At 51.0% G+C, this 13,819-nt stretch overlaps 1 protein-coding gene across 2 annotated transcripts in view; it reads left to right on the forward strand.

Annotated features, from left to right (window-relative positions):
• The first annotated feature begins 7,568 nt into the window (after positions 1 to 7,568).
• The window catches only part of LOC138569156 (glucagon receptor-like), a 698,697-nt gene continuing 692,446 nt past the window's right edge, over positions 7,569 to 13,819 (forward strand). The window contains exon 1 of one of the 2 annotated variants that reach the window (XM_069646870.1): positions 7,569 to 7,773. The gene's annotated coding sequence lies outside the window, so the exon portion shown is untranslated. Of the gene's footprint in view, positions 7,774 to 7,899; positions 8,094 to 13,819 lie in introns of those variants that run through there. The other variant, XM_069646869.1, reaches the window with a different exon arrangement.

Here is a 13,819-nt window from a genome sequence, read left to right on the forward strand (position 1 = left end):
CTTTACTTAAAGGGCCCGTGTCCCTTTTCTCTGCACAACAAGGGCATTCCTGGAGGAGGCTTGTGAAAGCAGATTCCTTATGCAATCATAGCTGTCTGCTTTCCCACTTCCGTACCTGACTCCTCGAGCCAGTCCTGTTTTCCACTTTCACTGTATGCCGCGACTTGCAGGCCCATTCTGACAGCGGGAAAAACGAAACTACAAGTTCCAGCATGCAGTTGGAGAAAAGAATCAGGACTGTTTTGAGGTGTCAAGCAGGGAACTGGGAAACGTGGCAGGTTCGTGCAATGGATAGGGCACTGCTGACAACGTACTGCGGGCGGAGGCTCGCGCCACTGGACACCCTCCCCCCCCCCCAGTGCTTGCTTTGGAAGACATTTAAACTGCTAAATTCTTATAGCAAAGATGGAGCTCTGATGGAGTCGTGTAGAGGTGACGGAGTGCTTGTAGTGAAAGAGAACCCCACTGGGGTACTTACTGCCTGACGGGGCACTGCTGTAGAACCTCACACTGCTAAAGCTACAGCGCACTGGTTGCACTGCTGCAGGGGGCTGAAGCTACTGGGACCATGTGTAACTCACAGGACGCTGCTGGGGTCATGTGACACAGATAACGTTCTTCATAGAGCCCTACAGCACTGACAGCGCCCTGCTGGACGATGTCAACACTGCTGTTCCCTGTAGCCCGGAACAGGCGCTGCTGGGAGAAGCCCGCCTGGAGACTCGCCTGGCACTGATAGGGCACTGGTAGCAGGACGTACACACTGCTGGGGTCCGACCTCACTGGCAGTGTCCTGGAACACTGCCTGTGTTCTCCAGAGGAATCCCACACTGCCGGAGTCCAATCGCCCTCACAGGCGGCATAGTGCAGGAAGTTCACACTTCCATGGCACTGCCAGTCTAGTTCTGGGGAAAGCGCACACATGTAGAGTCCGATGGCACTGGCCGTAGAGGAAGCTTGCTCGGCTGGAGTCCTGTGGCACCGGCAGTGGGGGAAGCTGACACTGCGCCAGTGCTACATCGATGAGCCAGCATCGCTGGAGGCTGGCACTGCTGCGGTCCTGTCGCCCTGGCATGGCAGTGCTGCGGGAAACTTGCACTGCTTCAGTGCATACCACGTACGTGTCACTGCCCCGGAATGCTCACACCATCAGACAGTGTGTGCATTATGTGTATGTCTCCAGCAATCATTCATGAACAATACATAACTTCTATACAAGTAGGTGCTTTGTAAAGCGTACTGGTGGGACTCAACGTGTTCGTTTTAAAGACCGCACGGGAAGGAATATGGTTACTGAAAATAAGTTCTGGGTGCACATTATAAGTGCACCACTTTCATGATATACGTCATAGTAGTTCCCATGTCCTTCTTTTGCCTGAAGCATAATGAGATTGAGCAATACGGTATACACAGAGAGAGACAGGCAGCAACTGGGTAAAAGAGGAGTGAAATAGAACAGCAGGGTATAATGTGTATGAGAGGATGTAATGAGAGCGAGCAACAGGGTAGAAAGTGAGAGGAGAGGGATGGCAACCAGGTATACATTGCGCCAGAATGGGGTGATGGGATGCAAGGTAAAGGAGGGAGCTAGCAGCAGGGTAAAGGGTGAATGAGAATTAGCAGCAACGTAGCATAATGTGAGTGAGCAACAGGATAAAACGTGAATAATGGCGGGAGGAACTAGATGAAAGGTGCATGGGAAGGTGCAAAGTGGTATAATGTGACTGAGTGGTCGCAATGTTGTATAATATGAATGAGAGGGAGCGACTGGCTATAGAGAGACTGAGCAACAGGGTACAAAGTGAGTTAGAGAAGGAGCAAGCGGGTAAAAGAGGAGTGAAATGGAACAACGGGGTATAATGTGAATGAGAGGATGTAATGTGACCGAGCAACAGAGTAGAAGGTGAGAGGAGAGGGATGACAACCGGGTATAAATTGAGCGAGAATGGGATGATGGGATGCAAGGTAAAGGAGGGAGCTAGCAGCAGGGTAAAGGGTGAATGAGAACTAGCAGCAACATAGTATAATGTGAGTGAGCAACAGGATAAAACGTGAATGATGGAGGGAGCAACTAGATGACAGGTGCAAAGTGGTATAATGTGACTGAGTGGTCGCAATGTTGTATAATATGAATGAGAGGGAGCGACTGGCTATCGAGAGACTGAGCAACAGGGTACAAAGTGAGTTAGAGAGGGAGGAACAGGGTTTACATTGAATGATTGAGAACGCAATGAGCCAGGGAAAATGTGAGAGGGGAACCGTGCTTAAAGGTGAATCATAGGGTGCAACAGTGCGCGAAATGAGTGAGAAAGGGGTCCACAAGGTTGAACGCAAGATGGTAAAATGTGAATGGGGCAGGATGGTATCATGTGAATAGCATGCATGTGTTTATAAAGGGAGTGGGAGAGGGCGAACACAGGAAACGGTGAATCAGGGGGAGGAACAGTGCAGAATGTGTAGGAGAGTTAGCAATATAGTGTATGTTTGTATTGTTACTTGACTTCATTGTAAAAAAAATGTGCAAGAAAGAAAATCTCTTTGCATTCAGTTCATGACAAGATTAAGATCGTCATTTTCCACATTCTATCACTAGCAGGATCAATTATCACTGTCATCCCTTCGTACATTTCTCTTCTAAACGGAGGTTTTGGAAAACATTGGCTACCACGATGACTTGCTTTGTGTTTTTCCCACTCATCAGGCGGTGCCACCTGTTAAGACGGATTTCTGAACTCTGTCCTGTTGGCGCAGACGTTCAGAAGGCCAACCTAATTACTTGGAACAGGGTAACCTCTGGACGAGCCAGACCAATCAAGGTAGTGATCGCGGCGGTCAAGACTAGGTCTCAAGAGGGGTGAGGGTGACTGAAAGCCCGCAATGAGCACACAAAGCAAGATTACTTACAAACTACTCCAAACAGTTGTTATATCAAAAATATATACACATTTATTTTAAGGCCTTTAAAACAATGACCGTAGCGAGAAAATCACAGTATCACAATATTAAGCCAAAACATACCATATCAACACAATATATATACAAATACGACAGTCGCAAGCGTTATATGCACGAAATGTGTAGTCCACCTGCAAGGGAAGGAAAACAGGCAGTGCGATACAATGCTTTAGACTCAGTTCGCCTTCAGAGGCACCTAACTAGATGGAAGTCCGAGCCCTGCGAAGAGTGGAGCCTTGTGCTCAAAAGTACCTGCACACGCTGGTGCCAACGGGCAAAAGGAGAGTCTCTTCTAAGGAAATCAGGCAGTTCAGTTCAGTGCACAAATGAAGGAGAACAAGTTCCGCGACTCTATCGCAGCCTCCACAGTGGGCAGAAGCAGAGCGCGAGTACGGCTAAAGGGTGCTGTTTTACACAGCGGGGAAAAGCAATGGGCTCCTGCAGGAGGGCGACCAGATCCTAGCTATGCTACTCACCGGTCCCCGATGCAAGCAGACCCAGGCTTCGCCGCGTCAATTTCAGCAGCTGGCAGGTTCAGAAGAGCAGGGAACGCCTTGTCGTCGTGTTGAGTAAAAAGATGTCCCAATCGAAGAAACCTGCACAGTTTTGTCACCACAGCAGGGCAACGGAGCGGCCGTGAGTATCTGAGCCAAATGTACACTACTCACTTCAGACTTGGGAACGCCAAGTGTATGAAGCGTGTGAGAGTGACAAGGACTCGAAATACAACACAACCTGGCGGCGGTTACAGAGCAAGACTCCCGTGTAAGCTGGTCAGTCAGCTGGATGGCCCAGAGACGCTTCCGAAGGCTTACTGGCAGGAGATGGTGAAGATGCCGAGAATAGCTGTTCCCGCTATTCCAAGGGACGAAGCACCAGTACAGGCCTTCTGGTTCGATCAAAGGTGAAAAGGGTTTCACAAGGCGACAGCAGTGCAGAGGAGGAGTCCTTCAGCGGGTCACCAGCGATTCCTCGGTCCAGCCTCTTGGTTGCAGGATACTTGGCTCCTGTATTCCTTCGTTCGTGAGAACTCAGGAGATCGACATGGTAGTGGTGTTTCCAGCCCCCTCTTATCCACGGTTCCCTTCGCGCCAAAACGGAGGGGACCCAATGGGAGATCCGCTCATCAACACTCACACCATTCGTGGACCAATCACGGACCACGGTGGTCCCAGGCATTCACACCACCCTAGACTCTCTGGCACCCAGGATGTGTATTGGGACCAGACATCCCAGCCCACACCCTGGAGGCACACAAAAGTCATCTAGAAGCCCGCGAAAGCATCCGTGTTTCGCGGGAAAGTACATGCCCAAATAAGGAAGGCCCCGGGTCGGCTCGACCTGGGGAAGGTGAAGGGAGCAAGACGGTCAGCGGACAGGACAAAGGAGCCTCGTGGTCTGGCCATTTTGGGAGCCAGGCCACCATTTTGGGTTAAGCGCAGAAAACGCGCTTAGAACGCCAAAAGGAGCTCAAAGTACAAAGAAACGATCGCTGCCACCATTCCCGTCCCTGAATTACTTGCACCGATCAAATACCATCCTAAACGAGTATCTAGGGCCTGTAGAAGGCTAGAGACCCAAAAGAGCTGTAACTTAGCTTACAGTGCCCTCTTGTGTCATGTTGCACTAAAGCCGCAACATGATAAAAGAAACTACGGGAAACAGCGTTCCCCGGTACTGACTGTCTTAAGGGCATGTCAGTTTCCCCGTAAGAAAAGAGCAAAAGCCCAGAGGAGTGTGGCAGAAGGCTGCACTTCTCTGGCAAAGTCAAGAACAAGATGAAAAACAACAGCAAAAAGTTTAGGGGTTGCCACATGGAAGGAAAATTACCTACAATTACGAAATCTTTCCTAACACCACCAAACCTCCTCTTCGTAAATCAGCAGGTCCTTCAAATGTTGGCCCAAATATTGATCTCTTGCTGTGTTTGTGCCTAGGCAGGCCAGTAGCAGGTGCCGGACCGTTTCCAATGTCTCTTTAGTGTTACAGAAGGGGCAGTGGTTGCTTGAAGACTGTCTCCTGATGGCCAGGATCTCATTCCTCTTTAATTAGTTCAATCGGGCTCTTAAGAACGTAGATCACAGCTTTCTATCAGGAAATGTTATCAAATATTCCAGCTGAAGATTCACTCTTTGCGTGCTCATTGGTCGATGTGATGTTCGCTTATTCCTTGATGCTGCCGCTAGGGTTTGCATCCAATTCCATTCTTTAAAACGAGTTTTCGCTTTGTCTCGGTTGGTTTCTAATTCCTCCTCTGTACTGCCAATTTCGTGAAGTAGTGCCAGATTTTTCTTTGTCCAATCGGAAAGCGTATTATTTCTGCCACCTCCATTTCCCTGAAGATGATTTCTAAAATGTTTGGCCGGGAGGCTAATCGAATTTTTCTGAAGAGCATCAGGCTGATTAAATCAACAATCCCCTTTAGTGAGACCAAACTTAGCTCTCTTCTTATTGAGGCTACTGGTGTTGACGCTGGCAAATTTAACACTCTACGCCAAAAAAGTCCCTCTAGTTTTCGGCCAGATTTTGTGTGATATGTTTGGCATCGCTTCTACTCTGTATGAAATTGCTGGTGTTACTCTTGCTTTGTAGAAATCAATGAGTGGCTTCATGGAAAAACGCCCACATTTTTTATCCATGACCCTTGCTTGCGAAACCAAGATCTTGGTCTTGGCATAGAGTGGGGTCTGCATTGCTGTCTCCCATGCGCTTCCATTAAGGATGATCCCAAGGTATTTAAAGGAAGTAACCCTTTCCATTCGTTCACCTGCTATACCCCACTGGAACTTTTTATTTCGTTTAGCAGTTATTTCCAGAATCATGATCTTTGTTTTTTCTGTATTAAGTTCCAGGTCGTTCCCTTCAAGAAACGCAAGCAGAACATTTAATTGGTGCTGGAGACCAATGGCCGTCTGATCCAACAATATTATGTCGTTGGTGTCCAATAGTAGGCTCACTTTCTCCTTACCTATCGTTGGTGGAAAAGAATGTGTCTTCCCTTCTTGGGTCTGGAAATCATCCATATAGGCATTATACAGAGCGGGTGCCATGGGGCAACCCTGTTTGACCCCTCTCGCTGCCGTAATTTCACCAGAAAGGAGGCCGTCGTTGCTGAGTCTTACTCTGAGATGTTTCAGAGTGCATCTGTATGATGGGATCCATAATCGCCACAGGGCATCTCCATTTTGCCAGTTTCTGCCATAGTATCTCCCTGTTCACCCGGTCAAAAGCGTAAACCCGGTCAACGAAGGCCAACAACACTCTTGGGCTTCCTTCAGTGATTTTGGCCTTTAACGTACTTAAGAGCATGATGTTCGCTGTGGTTCCTAAATTCTTCACAAAACCAGTTTGATATTGGTCGAAACCGGGCGAGGCGGTAACCCAGGCTTGAAATTTTTCCAAAAGGAGTACCCCAAAGTGCTTGCCAATTATATCCAAAAGTGCAAATGGGCGATAACTCCTTGGGTTGTTTTTAGGTCCCTTTTTGTAGATGGGCGCTACATTCGTCGTTTTCCATGAAACTGGAATGGAACTTGGCGTGATACAGTTCTTGACGGAGATGAAGGTTGCCCATTCCTCTGGGATGGCTTTCAAATCCAAATGTGTGACCCCGTCAGGCCCCGGGGCTCTCGACTTTTTTAGCTTCGCTCCTTTTGCTAGAACAGCTCCCTTATCGGAGTCTAGATGCCAAACGGTGGATACCAATGGGGAGAAATGTCGATATCGTATTCTGGTTTTGGTAGATGGCCGTAAAATAAGACACCCAGGTCTGCTCCGCAACAGGATATAACGTAAGTGCGACCGAGAGAAACGGGGGACACATAGAAGAATACTGCGTTCTTACATAGCTGACTACTGAGTCCTCTGGTTTCTGAGATCTGTAATAAGAGTTGATATGATTAACCAATGTGGAAGGGTGTTCAGTCAGATGAATGGAGGGATAAGTTGGCCCCAGCGGAATTCGAACAGAGCCCAGCACTTCACTCACGAGCTATCCCCTCAGATCCCGCGAGTGCAAGGTGAATGATGAGAGGGGGTCACGTGCTACAATGCACGTGAATAATGTGGCATATAAGTTAGAGAGGGTGAGGGGCAATGGGTCGAAATGCGAGGGTCAGAGGCGGAAACGGGATATAATGGAAGTGGGGGAATACAATTACGAGCGGGTGCAAACGGCGTAACGGCAAGAGAGGGAGCGCCAGGGTGGAAGGTGACTGTGAGGGGAATGGGAGAGTGGGCCAAAGGGGTTAGTGAGAGGGCGACCAGTGGTGAATAATGGCGGAGGGAACAGGAACAGGGGAAACGGCCGATGAGACTAGAGCGGGGGTGCAGAGCAATGGGCGAGTCAGCGAGGCAGCAGTGGGTAGCAAAGGTGAGTGACATTGTGAGCACCTGGGCAAATGAGAGTGGGAGCAACAGGGTCAAGGGTGAGTACGAATAGTGGGTAAAAGGGGCGGAATTAAACAGTTCGTGAGCTGAGAAGCAACTGTGATAAACGTGAGCAGAAGAGCAACAGAGCAAGGTGAGTACAGAGCGTGGGGGGCGGGGGAGGGTAGCGGGTGGCACTGCTGCTGGCGGGCAGAAACGAGTAAAGATGGGCGGGAAAGATGGGTAAGAGGCCACATAGGTTGGACGCGGAGAAAAAGTCAAACGCGATCAATGGGGGAGAGAGGAGATGCGCGAGCAGAGCAGCCAATAAGTGAATAGAGATTTGGCGCCCGAGGGCAGGTGGAGTCGGGGCAGTGGGAAGAGACAGAACCAGGAAGAAAATACTGCAGGAACACAGAAATACCGCCACCGAGAAGGGAGAGCCGAGGGGTGAGTGTGGGAAAGATAACGGGGTGGGGGCGGGCGGGGCGATGGGCCGCCGCAGGGCTGCGTGTGCCTCACTCTCTGGAACTCACCTGCCCCCCTCCTCTATCGCCTGTCCTCGTCCAGCGGGGATCCGCTGTGCAGAGGCACCGAGGCTGAGCACCACACACACACGCGCACTCCCTGCCGCGGAGCAGGAGCTTGCAGAGGCTCCCGGAAGCGGCATCACCTGCGCGGGCCAGTGCCCCCCCTCCGCCCCCGGCCCGGACCCCTGCCCTGAGAACTCCCGGGGGAGGACCCCGTCCAGCGGGGGACTGCTCACACAGGTAAGGCTCTACCTCTCGCGAGGCCCCGGGCTCTAGAAGTGGCGGTTGCTATTTCCCCTTTGGATATACACCCGGTGTGCTGCAGTGCATGAAACCTGTCGCCCCTTCTGACCCCTTGTGCTCGTCTTTTGGATTTTTGGTAACGTGGGTCGCAGCTCTTCCTCCGCGTCTCCAGCTCGGATTGACAGCGCTCGAACCCGCACCCCTGGAGTTTAGCGCACTCGTCCACTGCGCTGTCTCGCGGTGGATGGAACCTGAGACCTGCACATTACCCGTCGATCTCAGCAGTAGGCGCATTGACCCAGTCAGCTATCCCAGAGGAATTGGACCTCTGACCTGCAGGTTAAACACAGGTCGGTCGGCATTCATCTTCTAGGCTGTTTTAAGGGACTTGAAAATATGACCTGCAGTGGAGGTTGCACGTAGATGTCAGTAGTAGCTGCATTGACCTGTGAACTACTTACAAAGTCGAGCGCTGTTTCCTGCAGGTTAGACTGTCTATAGCAAGGGCATTGATTCACGGGGCTATCTGACTCGGATTAAAACCCGAAGGTTATATGTCGATTTCTATAGCAAGCACAGCCACTAGGACTATCCCACTAAGACTGAAAACGGTAACCTGCAGTTTATACACCACTGTCTATTGCAAGCGCATTGATTCACTGGGCTATCTCACTCGGATTAAAACCCGTGACCTGCAGGTTACGCACCACTCTCTATAGCAAGTGCATTGATTCACTGGGCTATCTCACTCGGATTAAACCCCGCAGGTTATATGTCAATTTCTACAGCAAGCAAAGTCAGCCACTAGGACTATCCCACTAGGACTGAAACCGTGACCTCCAGGGTATCCACCAATGTCTACTTCAAGATAATTGACCCTTTGGATGGGACGCATGACCTGAAGGTTTCACACAGATCTCCGTGGTAAGTGCATTGACTCATTGAGCTAGTGCATAGAGGATGGGACCTGTGACATACACATCACCGACTTCAGAAGATTGAAGCTCTAAGTCAATGTCCCTGGATTCGAGCTTCGTTATTGCAAGTTTCCCCCGTTGTCAGATGGGAGTTCTTAACTAGGGAGCTATCGGCCCAGTCTTAACAAGAATACACAGCGGGGGGGAAGAGGGGTGCGTGAAAAGAGCACTGTTAACCAGTGCACGTTGATCCCTGGTGTGTGGTGGAAAGGATGCATGCACGTCACGAACCATGTCGATCCCTATATCCAGTCTAACGACACCAATCAAATCAAGACCTGGGGAGCCAAAGCTATTCGCCCAGGATCACACAATGTGAACGAGAGGGAACGCTAAGATTAGACCTCGCACCGCCTCCATCCCACGTGGTCACGTTGTCTGTTGGAGCACAGCGCCATTGGAATGTACCCACGCCCGCCTCCCAAGCCCACGTGTGCATGCGTTGCCCGTTCAGTGAATGAGTGCATAGAGGGACGCAGCATCCTCCAGGTGTGCGCTTTGGCATGTTCTATTAAGTGGCCCTGCGCGGGAACTGCCCCGACTCCCCGGTGCTGTAAACTTTCCAGTGAGCTCTGATTGCTGTTGTGTTTCATGCGTGTGTCGCGCGTTCAAGGCTGGAAGGCGGGAATGCGGTTGCCTGCTCGCCATGACTCGAGTGCTGCGTGTTGACACACGGGTGCTCCATCTTCGAGTCACGCGGGGAGTCCGCGAGTGCTGCCCAGGGGCTGGACCCGAAGCGTAACAGGGGTGTCACGGGCAGTCTCGCCTTGCACTATTCCCCACGGTGTAATTACACCAGAGAGGAGCATGGAACAAGGCAGGTGCGGGGCTTCTGATCTTATATCCCGCATTGTAGGCACAGCATGTGTGATAATGGCGTAGAGTGCGTGTGTGCGTGCGTTCGCGTGTGTGCTAGGTAGTGGGGGTTTATGGGATGGCTGGGACCGGTGTCTGCATAAGGTCACCGGTCCATTGGAAGTGGCAATTGGGAAGGATGTTTCCCATAAAAACAGATGGTTTAAGGGGGGGGGAGGGAGACGGAGGGAAAGTGAGGGAGTAAGATAGAGAAAGGTAAGGTTTGGCCGGTCGGAGCAAAGGCAGAGAAGACGAAGAACGGAGACAACGGTGGACGGCAAGAGTCGCGGGAGAAGAAGACTGGAGAGTGAAAAGTATGGGAAGGAGGAGGTAGAGTAGGAGAAAGAAAAGAGGGAGGGATGGCGGTTGGTTGGGGGCGATGTGAAGACAGAGGAGGAGGCGAAATAAGAGCATGGTGAGTTGAGGGAGTGCAGAGGGGCGGGGAGAGGAGAAACTCTAGAGAGAAGATGAAAGCAGGTAGAGAGGTAATGGGGTGGAGGGAAGTGCAGAAGAAGAAGAAATAACGGAGTGAGGAATTGGGGGGATTGATACGAGAGGGGAGAGAAGCAGGAGTGAGAAGGGTGGGGAGAGATGAAGAGAAATAATAAGAAATGAGAGTGAGACGAGGTGGGGAGATGTGAAGAGAGAGGGGAAGAGGAAATACGAGACCGAGAGGAGGGTAGAGATGAAGAAAGGAGTGCAGGATGAGGTGGGGAGGATAGAGGTGAAGACAGAAAGGACAATAAATAAAAGAGGGACACGGGTGGGGAGGAGAGAGGTGAAGACAGTGGAGGAGAAGAAATCAGAGAGTGAAATGAGGTGGAGAGGAGAGGGGTGAAGACATAGGAGGAGAAGAAATAAGAGAGTGAGATGAGGTGGCGAGGAGAGGTGTGAAGACATAGGGGGAAAAGAAATAAGAGAGTGAGAGGAGGTGGAGAGGAGAGGGGTGAAGACTGTGGAGGAGAGGAAATAAGAGAGTGAGGGGAGGTGGGGAGGAGAGAGATGAAGACATTGGACGAGAAGAAATAAGAGAGTGAGAGGAGGTGTTGAGGAGAGAGGTGAAGACAGTGGAGAAGAAGAAATAAGCGTGAGAGTAGGTTGGCAGGAGAGAGGGTGAGAGACTGTGATTGGCTGGGAGAGGTGAAGAGCGAGGAGAGGTAGAAAAAGCAGAATGTGGATGAGAGGTTGTGGTTGGAGGGGATGGGTCAAGAGAGGAGGAGAAGAAAGAGTGAGAGGAGGTGGTCGGAAGAGACACAAAGAGCAAGGAAGTGAGCAGAGTAAGAGGGGGTGGTTGGAGAGGGATGTCGATAGAGGAGAAGAAGAGTGAGAGGAGGTTGTTGGGGAAGTGAAAAGAGGAGAGAAGGAAAAGGGCGAATGCGAGGAGTTGATTGATGGAGAGGGGTGAGAGGAGAAGAAGAAAGGTGAGTGAGAGGAGGTGGTTTGAGAGGTTAGGTGAAGAGAGAGGAGAGGAAGGCAGGAGATTGAGGGGAGGGGTGCAGGGAGGAGAGTGGGGAGGTGAAGAGAGAGTAGAAGAAGACAGGAGAGTAGGGGAGGGGCGAAGAGAGAAGAGAGTGGGGGAGAGGAGAACAAGAAAGGAAACAGTGTTTCATGGTGGCTGGAGGAGAGATGTAAAGAGAGGAGAAGAGGAAAGGAGAGTGAGGGGTGGTTGGGGAGGGGAGGGAGTGAGAGGAGGTGGTTGGACACGTGAGGTAAAAGAGAGACGAAGCAATAATAAAGTAGGAGAGAGGTGGGATAGGAGAAGAAGAAATAAGTGTGGTGGGTCGAATTAGTCTAGAGTGGCGGTGCGAGGAGAAACTCTCACCACCTAGAGAGAAGGGGAAAGCAGAGTGAGTAGAGGAGAGGGGAGGAGGGGAGAGAGGATAAGAAGGAAATGGAGCTGGAGGAGGTGTAGAGAGAAAGGAGGAAGCAAGGGGAGCGGGAGCGGTGGAGAAGAGAAGAGGAGATGGGGGAGAAGAAGACATGAGAGTACGGGGAGGTGCTTGGAAGAGAGAGTTGAAGGCAGAAGAACAATCATTTGGGCGATAGACAGGAGCAGGAATGAGACAGTCAGTGGCAGAGTTCGGGGCGTGCAAGGGGGTGGAGAGGGAGAGAGAGCGATATGTGAGGAGATTTAAAGGGACACTTGGGTGCCTGTACAGCTGAGGGTAACATGCCCTTGGCCTTAGTTTGTACACCAGGCTAGAGCCGAAGCTTTCTTCCCTGCCTCATCGCCAGTCACGGGAGTGGCCACGATGCTCCCGCGCTAATGCGGAGGAGCACTCCCAGGGCCTGGTTCAAGGAATGGTACCAGTGAAAAGTCACTCTGCACCAGTGAAAAGTCACTCTGCAACGTGCGAAAGATTCCACGAATCCGCCCCTGAGTCCCTGAAAGCGTCATTGGCAAGTGTGGACGCCACTTTCAGTATCGAATGTTAATGTTGTCTGTTGTGCTAGGTGTTATGTTTTGATCTAACATTTGTTATCTTACATGTTATATGTGTTGTATTCTGAAGGATATGGTGTGAGTGTTGTTATGTGTTACGTTACATTATGTTATTTTTTATAGGCATTAATGCTATGTGATGCTATGCGTTGTAAAGGTGCAGGTGTTGTATTCTTTTATGTCATGTGTTATATGCTGTGGCGTGATATGTTAATGTTGTGATGTGATGTTACGTGCTTTTATACTGCACCGAATCACCACGAGAGTGACGATATGTCTCACGTGTGCTGGTATTGTATGAGTTATGCTATAACATGCTATGTTACGTTAGTTGGGCATTTGGAACGTGCCAACCCTCCGTGGGTATGCGGTGACCCACTCAGAAGTGCAATGTTGCGCCCAGCTGTGTTGCCGCCGGACCACACACGTAGAACACATTAAGCCAGAGCAGTTGCCCCTTTCAAGGGACAGTTCTGGGGAGACCAGATATCCCAGTCCCGGGGGACAGTCCGGATGTCCTACAGAATGCACCCCCCTCCCCCCCACACACCAAGCTTCTGCAGAACCGCCCTGCAATGCCGTTGTACTAACATTCCTTTAAAGCCGGAAGCTCATCTGATGCTTTTCTGGTAAAGGCGAGTGCAGGTCATGTTATAAGTGCAGGGAAAGCGGAGGGAGTGGGGGGAGGGAGGGGCGCAGAAACAAGTGCTAACAAAGCCCATAGTCGTGGCTCTGCTATAGACACCGGAAAGTGGGTTTGCGGGAGCAAAGGGAAGCGGGGAATGGCGGGTACGGGTGGGGCGACACGGAGCAGCGGTGCCCCCAGGAATCACAGCCAGTGGGGGCACGCGGTGGGCCACAGGGGACAGCTGTATTGCTGGCCCTGCCTCGTGCTTCCCAGTATAGCAATGAGGTTCCCGCACATGGCAAGAAACTTGGAGACTGGGTTGCAATGGTTGCAGGTCGGAGGAGGGGTAAGAGTGGCAGCCGCCCAATGAGAGCGGTGCGAATGCAGCGCTGTGGCGATGCTCCGAGCTTCCGCTTGGAGTTGCCGATCCTAACAGGGGGCGTGTGCCCTGACACATGCGTTTGCTAATGTGTTGTGATTCTGAGAGTTAACAGCAGTGTGTGGGTATTAATATTCATGATTGTTTTTATTGATCGAATACTGGAGGGGACGGGTGCGTTGGGTAAATATCATAGGAACTATGTATCTGCAATGGCACAGTGGATAAAACAGCGTACTGTAGACGAGGTGGATAGCTCAGCAAGTTAAGCGCTCACCTCCCAGTATGTGCCAGCCGCACTTCGCCAGGAGCTCAGATCCTGGCAGAGTCAACTCAGCCCTTCATCCTTCCAAAGTCGGAACATTGAGTGCTATTACATTGAGGAAATGACCGTCGTTGTTACAGTGCCTAGAAGGGGGAGGGATCTGTCGGGAAGCGCTA

The sequence above is a fragment of the Ambystoma mexicanum genome, chromosome 2q (assembly GCF_040938575.1).
Source record: "Ambystoma mexicanum isolate Mex_15411 chromosome 2q, UKY_AmexF1_1, whole genome shotgun sequence".
Classification (NCBI taxonomy): Eukaryota; Metazoa; Chordata; class Amphibia; order Caudata; family Ambystomatidae; genus Ambystoma; species Ambystoma mexicanum.